The 9,769-nt window shown below is 43.1% G+C and overlaps 1 pseudogene; it reads left to right on the top strand.

Moving 5' to 3' along the window:
• The first annotated feature begins 344 nt into the window (after positions 1 to 344).
• On the top strand, positions 345 to 1,230 carry LOC127210551 (prohibitin 1-like; annotated as a pseudogene).
• The last annotated feature ends 8,539 nt before the right edge of the window (positions 1,231 to 9,769 follow it).

Genomic DNA, 9,769 nt, shown 5'->3' on the forward strand with positions numbered 1-9,769 from the left:
ACTAGGAGTTGTGTCTACTTAGAGGTGGCCTTTTCAGTCTCCATGACCTGCTACTAGGAGTTACAGCTAGAGTCACCCTCACATCCTCCCAGGAGCCTACCCTATCACAGCTCTATTATAGATTGTCACAGAGAAGCCCCCGCCTAGATTTTCTCTTCTCTCTGCAAGCCCTCTGTCTTCCCACTCCCACTCTCCCCAGGTCTTGTATTGAGCTCCCTCTCTTACCTTGTTCCCTCTCTTTAACCATGTCCACTGCTGAGTAATATTTAAGAATCCATCCTTGGGCTGGGGAATTCATATGGTGGTCAGAGTGAAAGCAGGCGTGAGTACATGCAACAGGAGCCATGGCTGCCAAGGTGTCTGGGTCCGTTGGAAAGTTCTGCCTGGCTTTAACAGTGGCAGGAGGCATCGTGAATGAACTCTGCCTTCTATAACGTGGATGCCAGGCACAGAGCTGTCATCTTTCCACCGATGCCGTGGAGTACAGGACATTGTGGTATGGGAAGGGACTCACACTTCCTCATCCCTTGGGTACAGAAACCAATTATCTCCGACTGCCACTCTCGACCACGGAATGTACCCAGTCATCACTGGCAGGAACGATCTGTAGAACGTCAACACCACAATGCACATCCTCTCCCGGCCGATGGCCAGCCAGCTTCCTGGTATCTTCACCAGCATCAGCGAGGACTACGATGAGCAGGTGCTGCTCACCACAGAGATCCTCAAGTCGGTGTTGGTTCCCTTCGACACTGGAGAATTGATTACCCAGCAAGAGCTGGTGGTCTCCAGGCAGGTGAGCGATGACCTCACAGAGAGAGCGGCAACATTTGGGCTCATCCTGAATGACGTGTCCCTGACACATCTGACCTTCGGGAAGAAGTTCGCAGAAGTGGTGGAAGTCAAACAGGTAGGTGGGTTAGCAGAAAGCAGAGAGGGCCAGATTTGTGGTGGAAATGGCCGAGTGGCAGCAGAAGGAAGCCATTGTCTCTGCTGAGGGCAACTCCAAGGCTGATCACCAGCTCACTGGCCACTGCCCGTGATGGCCTGATTGAGCTATAAAAGCTAGAATCGTCTGAGGACATTGCGTACCAGCTTTCCTGCTCTCAGTGGGGCCTTCCATGCTCCTGCACCTTCCCCAGTGTGGCCTTCCCTGCTTCAACTTCTCGGGCCAACCAGGCCACATCCTTGATCCTTCTGAATGGCACCCAACTTCTGCCCCATCCCTGAAATCACTGTGAAATTTTCATGATTGGCTTAAAGCAAAGGAAATAAAAATAAAATCACTTCATATCTCTAATTAAAAAAAAAAAGAATCCACCCTTGGGTCCTTCTTGTTACCTATTTTCTTTGAGTCTGTTAATTTTACTATGGTTATCCTATAATATATGGCTAAAATACACTTATAAGAAAGTACATACCACGTGTGCTTTCTGGGTCTGGAATACATCACTCATGATGATTTTTTTTTCTAGCTCCATCCATTTGCCTGAAAATTGCATGTTTCCCTTGTTTTTAATAGCTGAGTAGTATTCCATTGGGTTTCTTATTCTTTTTTTTTTCCTTTTTTTATTATTAATTCATATTACATCTCAGTTTGTTATCCCATCCCTTGTATCCTCCCATTCCTCCCTCCCTCCCGCTTCCCCCCCCCATTCCCCTCCCCTATGTCTGTGACTGAGGGGGACCTCCTCCCCCTGTGTATGCTCATAGGGTATCGAGTCTCTTCTTGGTGACCTATTATCCTTCCTCTGAGTGCCACCAGGCATCCCCATCCAAGGGACATGGTCAAATATGGGGCACCAGAGTTTGTGTGAAAGTCAGATCTCCTTCTCCACTTAACGGTGGAGAATGTCCTGTCCATCGGCTAGTCTGGGTAGGGGTTTGAAGTTTATTGCCTATATTTTCCTTGGCTGGTGCCATAGTTTGAGGAGGACCCCAGGGCCCAGGCCCGCCTGTAGTTTTCCAGGACCTTCTGGATCCTTCTATTTCCTCATTCTCCCAGGCTTCTCACACCTAAAGTCTCAATAGGATGTCCTCCCCTCTGACCCACTTTCCTGGTAGGTAAAGTTTTTCATGGGGATGTACCCCTTGGACTAGTGTCTCGATATAAGTGAGTATATACCATTTAACTCTTTTTGCTTCTGGGTGAACACACTCATTATAATAATTTCTAGTTCAATCCATTTGTCCACAAATTTCGGAAATTCCTTGTTTTTAATAGCTGAGTAGTATTCCATAGTGTAAATGTGCCACAGTTTCTTTATCCATTCTTCTACTGAGGGACACATAGGCTGTTTCCATGTTCTGGGTATTATGAATAAGGCAGCTATGAACATGGTTGAGCATATGCCCCTGTTGTGTGGTAGTGCATCTTCTGGGTATGGGTTTCTTATTCTTCAGTTGAGGGAAATGTGGGTTATTTCCAGATTCTTGCTATTAAAAATAAGGTAGCTATGAACATAGTTTAGCAAATGTCCTTGTTGTACGGTAGAGAATCTTTTGGGTATATTCCCATGAGTGGTATAGCTGGGTCTTGAGGTGGAGCTATTCCCAATTTCTTGAGAAAGTGCCAGATTGATTTCCAGAGTGATTGAAAATTTGCACTCCTACCAACAATGGAGGAATATTCCCCTTTCTACACATCCTCACCAAAAAGTGCTATCATTGTGTTTTTTTACTTTTATTTACTTGTTTATTTATTTATTTATTATTTTTATCATAAAGGGGGCATCCTCCTCCCCTAATATCTGACCTCACCCTCTCAAGTCTCATCTGGACTTCCTGTATCCTCTTCCTTTGTGGCTTGGCAAGGCTGCTCCACCAGGGGGAAGTGATCAATGTGTAGGCACCAGAGTCCATGTCAGAAGTAGTCCCTACTCCCCATATTATTGGACCCACAAGGAGACTGTGCTGCCTACCTACTACATCCGAGCAGAGGGTCCAGGTCCTCACCATGGATCGTCCTTGGTTGGTACATCAGTCTCTGTAGCACCGCTCCTCTGCCCGGATTTGTTGACTCCATTGGTCTCCTTGTGGAGCTCCTTGATTTCTTAGATGTTTGTGTCAGGAATGTTTTCGATTTAATATTTTCGTTGATGGTAACATCAAATTCTTCCACTGCATCTTCTGCACCTGAGATTCTTTCCTCCGTCTCTTGCATTCTGATGGTCATTCTTACCTCTGCAATTCCTGTTTTCTTCTCTAAGTTCTCTTTTTCCAGGCTTTCCTCAGTTTGTGCTTTTATCATTTTTTCCATTTTCATCTTTAGACTTGGACCATTTTATTGATTTCCTTCACCTGATTGTTTGCATTTTCCTGAATTTCTTCCAGTGGATAATTTAGTTCCTCTATATAGGCCACTTTCATGGCCTCTCTAAGGGCCTCAATCTGTTTGGCTGTGTCTTCCTGTATTTCTTTATTGAGTTTATTCAGTTCTTCCATTATCATCTTCATAAGGAAAGCTTTGAGGTCATTTTTTTGTGTTGTGTTTCAGGTGTGCTAGAATGTTCAGGGCGGATTACATTGGGATAACTGGGTTCTGGAGATGCCATATTACCTTGCCTTTAGTTGTCTGTGTTTTTATGTTGGCCTTTAGCCATCTGTCTGTCTTTGGTGTTGGGCTGTAGTTTCTGGTCTCCTTTACTGGCCATTGAGACAGCTCTTGGGTGAGTGGCTATAGCTTGGGACCCCTCAGGGATCAGGGAACTCTTCTGGTAGATCATACAGGTGAACTGAGGTCAGAGCTAGGAATTTTCCATTGACCAGCTTGGTGACCTGAGGTCAGATCCACTTGTGTTCCAGTCCATGGGGTCTCATTTTGGCTATAAGACTGAGACAATGGTGTTTTATAGCTAATGGTTCAGTCTGAGACACAGAGCACAGATGCTGAGTGCCACTGGTAGGTCTATGCTTAGATCTTGAGGTCCATGCCAGTGCTTGTGTGGACCCAGGAAGTTTCCATGGATTGACTGGGTGATCTGAGGTCAGATCCACCAGTGTTCAAGTCTGTGGGGTCTCCTCTGGCCTAGAAGACCCAGACACTCATCTTTTATAGGCCAGTTCAGTCTCAGACACAGACCCCAGGTGCAGCACCCAGACAGGCGAGTGGCCAGACTTTGAAGATTTCCCACAAGCCTTCAAGCACCCAGGGACTTTTCTGTGGATTCCTGGAGTAGTTAGAGGTCAGACCCAACCGTGCTCCACACAGTGTGGACTCCTCTTACCTGAGAATCAGCAGCACTTGTGTTTTGTTGGTTTTTTTATTTATTCAGATTACAATTCAATTGTTATCACATCATTTGTATCCTCCCATTCCTCCCTCCCTCCCATTTTCACCCTATTCCCCTCCTCTAGGTATATGACCAAGGAGGACCTCCTCCCCCACTATATGGTCATAGGCTATCAAGTCTCATCTTGGTAGTCTGCTTATTATTTCTTTGAGTGCCACCAGGCCACCCCACCAAGGGGATGTGGTCAAATATGGGGCACCAGAGTTCATGTCAGAGTCAGTCCCCCCTCTCCACATAACTGTGGAGAATGTCCTGTCCATTGGCTAGATCAGAGTAAGGGTTTGATGTTTACTACTTATATTGTCCTTGGTTAATGCAATAGTTTGAGCAGACTCCCCTGGGCCCTGGTCCACCCATCACAATGTTCTTCTTGTAGGTTTCTAGGACCCTCTGCGTCCTTCTATTTCCCCATAACCTATATTTCTCTTACCTAGAGTCCCAGTAGGATGTCCTCACATCTATCCCAATCTCCTGGTAAGTGAAGACTTTCATGGGACATGCCTTTTGGGATAGTGCCCAATTATAAGTGAGTATATACCATATGAGTCTTTCTGCATCTGGGTTAACTCACTCAGTATGATCATTTCTAGTTCAATCCATTTGTTCACAAATTTCTGAATTTCCTTGTTTTTAATAGCTGAGTAGTATTCCATGGTGTAAATGTACCACAGTTTCTTTATCCATTCTTCAACTGAGGGACATTTAGGCTGTTTCCAGGTTCTGTCTATTATGAATATGGCTGCTATGAACATGGTTGAGCATATGTCCTTGTTGTGTGGTGAAGCATTTCTGGGTATATTCCAAGGAGTGGAATAGCTGGGTCTTGAGGAAGCCCTATTCCCAGTTTTCTGAGTAAGCACCAGATAGATTTCCAAAGTGGTTGTACAAGTTTGCACTCCCACCAGCAATGAAGGAGTGTTCTCCTTTCTCCACATCCTTGCCAGCACGTGCTAGCACTTTAATTTTTGATCTTAGCCATTCTGATGCGTGTAAGATGGAATCTCAGAGTCATTTTGATTTGCATTTCTCTAAGTATTTCTCAGCCATTCAATAGTCCTCTGTTGAGAATTCTGTTTAGTTCTGAGCCCCATTTCTCAATTGGGTTATTTGGTTTGGTGGTATTTAATTTCTTGAGTTCTTTATATATTTAGCATTTTCTTTGATGGTTCTTGTCTTTTTATTTATTTGTTTTTATTTTATTTTTATTTATGTATTTATTTGTTTTTGGTTCTTGTCTTTTTTTAAATTGGATTTATGTTTTAGTTTTTCAGCATCTTGACAACAGTTTTGTCTGAAGATTGTTTTCTCATGTTTGTCCCTAGACTTAATCTTCTTGTTAAATATATGTGGATTTGAAATATTAGTATAAAGAAACAAGTCCTATAAATAAGATATATCTTGCCACACTTTACAACAAATAGTCTTGAGTTTCTTGACAAAACTGTACCTAGTCAGCCAGAGAGAGAGAGAGGTAAGGCCTACCTTCAGATAAGTGCATTTTTCAAGGTGGCTATCATGTCATAAAATGTGTGTGCTGTGTTTACATTGCTTCCCTGTGAGCTTGGATGTGTTCACATTGCCATTTTGTCAGCGTTGCCAGTAGGCGGCAAATAAGATTGCTCTCATTCCCTAGCTCCAAGTGCAGATTCAAAAAAAAAAAAATTCAAACAGTTGAACACAGTTTTGTTTGGTGATTTATATCAAACTGAATTGTGGAATTTGCATTTGGCTTTGACTCTCAAACACTTGCCATTTTTAGCAATATATTGACTTCAAGTGTTTGAGATGAGAAATGCCTTTATAAGATGTTAGAATATTTGTGACTACATAATGAGGTATCTTGAGGGTGAGGACTCAAGTCTAAACATGAAGTTCATTTGTGTTTTATATATACCTTGTACATATGATGGTAATGTTTGCAATACTGATTGCAAGCCATCCCATAAGGCCAGATGTAAGATTTACTACTGACGTCATATCACTGTTCAAGAAGTTTTAGATTTTGGAGCAGTTTGGTTTTCAGATTCCTGAAATGAGACTGCTATCCTTCCATTTCCACATTTGTATTTAGCTATACAATATGCTTCTTGCATCCCTTTCACTAATGTTGTCAGGTTGGTGAACCCATCCTGTGTTTAAAGTCTGAATACATGAAACTTTGAATCACCTTTTGTGCAAGTGAGACTTTTTGTTCTTGTTACTTTTGGTGAATTCTGGTGAAAAGTCCAAGCTCTCACATGGTGGAATAACCTTGAGGGTCTCTGTGTGACCTTGGGGACTACCTTTAAAGTTGTAAACTTAGTTGTGACGTGCATGCAATCCACATCCACAGGAAACATCAAATTGCGAAGGTTGCCTCTGGCTGATTATACCAGCACACTCTCTTGTTGGGAGGAGCTGTACCAGTTGGGCGCTCCGTTTGCTATCACTTTTTCTGGGGCAGGCTATGGGAAACATATTCCCGTGAAAGGAGAGCAATTACATGTTTTCATGGCTTTGTTAAAGTTCGATGTGCCTTTAAAGTTGGCTTTAGTGAAGGGATTTAAAACTCAGATGTTTCCTTTATTATGTAGGTATCTGCTCACCTTTGAGAAATGACTGTTCACGCTTACTCATATAATACATGTATTAAGTTACAATAATTTTTTAAAAGTTGGGAGCATGTCACAGTCAACAGTCTCTTGCTGAAGAGACACCAAGTGACCACAGAAACTCTTATAAAGAAGAACATTCTATTAGAGCTGGTTCACAGGTTCAGGCAGTCCATTAATGTCATGGCCAGAAGCAAGGCAGCATGTAGATAAGCATGGTGCTGGAGTCTGAGATTCCATCTTATACCCATCAGAATGGCTAAGATCAAACTCTCAAGTGATAGCCCCATGTGGGCAAGGAAGTGGAGAAAGGGGAACTTGTACAAACCACATTGGAAATCAATCTGGCACTTTCTTAGAAAGTTGGGAGTAGCTCTATTTCAAGACCCAGATATACCACTCCTGGGCATATACACTAAAGATGCACCACCATACTGGAAAAAAATTTGCTCAACTATGTTCATAGCAGTTTTATTCATAATAGCCAGAAACAGGAAACAACCTAGATGTCTTTCAACTGAAGAGTAGACGAAGAAACTCTGGCACATTTACACAGTGGAATACTACTCAGCTATTAAAATCAAAGAAATGTAATTTGCAGGGAAATGAATGGAACTAGAAAAGATCATCCCTAGTGAGGTAACCCAGACCCAGAAACACACACATGGTATATACTCACTTATAAGTGGATTTTAGCCATATAGTACAAGATAAGTGTACAGGATACTACAATGCACCGACCCAAAGAAGATAAGTAACCAGGAAGATCCAAGGGAAGATGCTTAAATCTTACTCAGAATGGGAAATAGAATAGATAGAGGTAGGAGTTGAGGAGAGGGAACATGGTAGGAGAAGGTAAGCAGAAAGATTTAACAGTGGGCATCAGACCTGGGGAAAGAGGGGCAGGAAGACAGACGACCTGTAGAGAAAAGAGAAAGTGTAGGCAGGAGCATGTCTGTGACAAGCTGCAGACCTAAGTCAGGGTAGGCTCCTGGGAGCATATGAGGGAGACTCTAGCAGAGATTCGTAATAGCAGGGGCCATAGAGACCGAAGAGCACATCTTTTAAATAGACAACTCTCCCAGTAGAGGGAGGGGACACCAACTTTCATACAAACACTTCAACCCAAAACTCCTCCTGCCTAAAAAGATGTACTGGGATAAAGACAGAACAGATAAAGCAGAGATTGAGGAAATGTATAACCCATGCCTGGCCCAACCCAAGTCCCACCCCGTGAGAAAGAGCCAACCCCTTACAATATTACTGATACTCAGCTGTGCTTGGAGACAGGAGCCTAGCAGAGTTGTTCTCTGAGAGGCTCCACCCAGCAGTGCTTCAAAACAGATGCTGAGACTCCTAGTCAAACACTGGGCAGTGTGTAGGGAGTCTTGTGAAAAAGTGGGGCAGGGGAGGACCTGGACGACCCATGAAGACCAACAGAGCCAACTAACCAGTGCCCAGTGTGGCTTGCTGAGATTGAGGCATCACCCAAGGACCATGCGTGGGCTGGAACTAGGCCCCCTACAAAGATGTGGCCAATGGGCAGCTCAGGCTTCATGTGGGTCCTCTAGTAAGGGGAGTTGGCGGAGGGAGGGTTCTGACATGGACTCTACTGTCAGTGTTTTGATCATTTCCCCCTTGGCGGGGACTTTCTTGCTAGGCCACAGGGGAAGAGAATGTCCTCAGTCCCAATGCAACTTGATGAGATAGGGTAGATTGGAAATGGAACTCCCCTTTTCTGAGGAATAAGGGAAAGGGGAGAGGGAAGGAGGGTGGGACTGGGAGGTAAGGAGGGATAGCACTATGTAAAATGAAAAATTATCAATTAATTAATTAATTAAAAAGATTACATTTTAGAAGTGAGGAACAAATTATTTGTTGCCAAGGGCTAGGAGATATTGTAACCCTCTTCTTTGACAGAGACATTTACTAGTCTCTTTTTATTTTTCCCCTTGATATTCAGGGAATGTGCTGGGGAAATAGCCATCTCATTTCAACTAAAATGGAAATGTGCTGAGCATGGTGGGATAAAACCATAATGCAATGGTGAGGAAGCTGAGGCAGGAAGATCCTGAATTTGTGGGTAGCCTGGGCTATATAGGTGAGACTCTATAAACAAAGGAACAGAATGGAGGAAATGGGAAGGGAAAGAGGAACAAGAGAAAGAAAAGAAATATAAAGAAACCAAGCATAACATCCTTCTTGTTATTCCATAGCAAAATAAATAAGAGACCCTGAGGTTAACTTCTAATGATGCCATTAAGTCATCAAGGAAGACTGGATTCAATAGCAAATCAAAAGCAGAAGCAAACATTTCTGGTAGGTGTAAGTACTAATCTGCTCTCAATTCTACCATGATCTTCACCCATCTTCCTTGGAGCCATTAAGCTGTTCAGGGATTTAAAATTCAGAGCTCAGACTCTCCTCTATCCTTATCTATGGCTGTAACTCTTGACCCTCTGCCAACAAGCACAAACTTCTCTATGATACCACATTATTAAATTTCATGAAGTGGGATCCTTCATGTAAACAGAATGGGACCTCTACCATGCATGGTTCTTCAATAGTGTCTTGATTACAGATTTTTTTTTTTTAGTGCTGAGACCAAAGCTATATAGTCATATGTTCTAGGCAAGGCTCTAGCTACAAGTTGCATCCTTCCATTTTCTTCAGTAATGCAATTTATTTGTTAGGCTGAAGGTGGAACCTGGGAGCTCATGCATGTTAGACAAATGCTTTCCCTCTGAATTACATCCTTGCTCTCTCAATAGCATAATAGCTAGTCAAGAAAAGTTCAACCAATCTTCATCTGAGGAGTTAGGTCAGGACTTTGATTAACTCTGGCCAAGAGTTCTACTCATAGAGAATTCTAAGGACCAAACCACT

Source organism: Acomys russatus, chromosome 28, assembly GCF_903995435.1.
Source record: "Acomys russatus chromosome 28, mAcoRus1.1, whole genome shotgun sequence".
In the NCBI taxonomy this organism is placed as follows: domain Eukaryota; kingdom Metazoa; phylum Chordata; class Mammalia; order Rodentia; family Muridae; genus Acomys; species Acomys russatus.